Source organism: Microtus pennsylvanicus, chromosome X (genome assembly GCF_037038515.1).
Source record: "Microtus pennsylvanicus isolate mMicPen1 chromosome X, mMicPen1.hap1, whole genome shotgun sequence".
Classification (NCBI taxonomy): Eukaryota; Metazoa; Chordata; class Mammalia; order Rodentia; family Cricetidae; genus Microtus; species Microtus pennsylvanicus.
In genome coordinates this window covers 50,386,032-50,386,561 of record NC_134601.1, presented here as the reverse complement: position 1 = coordinate 50,386,561, position 530 = coordinate 50,386,032, and the positions used below count along the sequence as shown (strand labels likewise).

Sequence of the window (530 nt, the reverse complement as noted above, 5' to 3'; positions counted from 1 at the left end):
GAACTAACATAGTAAAAATGGCAATCATACCAAAAGCAATCTACAGATTCAGTGCAATGCCCATCAAACTCCCAGCAAAATTCTTTACAGACCTTGAAAGAATGGTACTCAACTTCACATGAAAAAGCAGAAAACCCAGGATAGCCATAACAATCCTGTACAATAAAAGAACTTCTGGAGGCATCACCATCCCTGACTGACTTCAAACTCTACTACAGTGCTCGCTTCGGCAGCACATATACTAAAAATTGGAACGATACAGAGAAGATTAGCATGGCCCCTGCGCAAGGATGACACGCAAAAAAAAAAAAAAAACTCTACTACAGAGCTACAGTACTGAAAACAGCCTGGTATTGGCATGAGAACAGACAGAAGGACCAATGGAACTGAATAGAAGACCCAGATTTTAATCCACACACTTTTGAACACCTGATTTTTGACAAAGAAGCAAAAAATAACAATTGGAAAAAAGAAAGCATATTAACAAATGGTGCTGGCATAACTGGATATCAACATGTAGAAGAATGAAA

The 530-nt window shown here is 38.3% G+C and overlaps 1 non-coding gene across 1 annotated transcript; it reads left to right on the top strand.

Annotated features, from left to right (window-relative positions):
• The first annotated feature begins 217 nt into the window (after window positions 1-217).
• Window positions 218-325, top strand: LOC142841941 (U6 spliceosomal RNA). Its single transcript, XR_012909166.1, has one exon. It is a non-coding gene; the product is annotated as a U6 spliceosomal RNA (small nuclear RNA).
• Window positions 326-530: the final 205 nt, after the last annotated feature.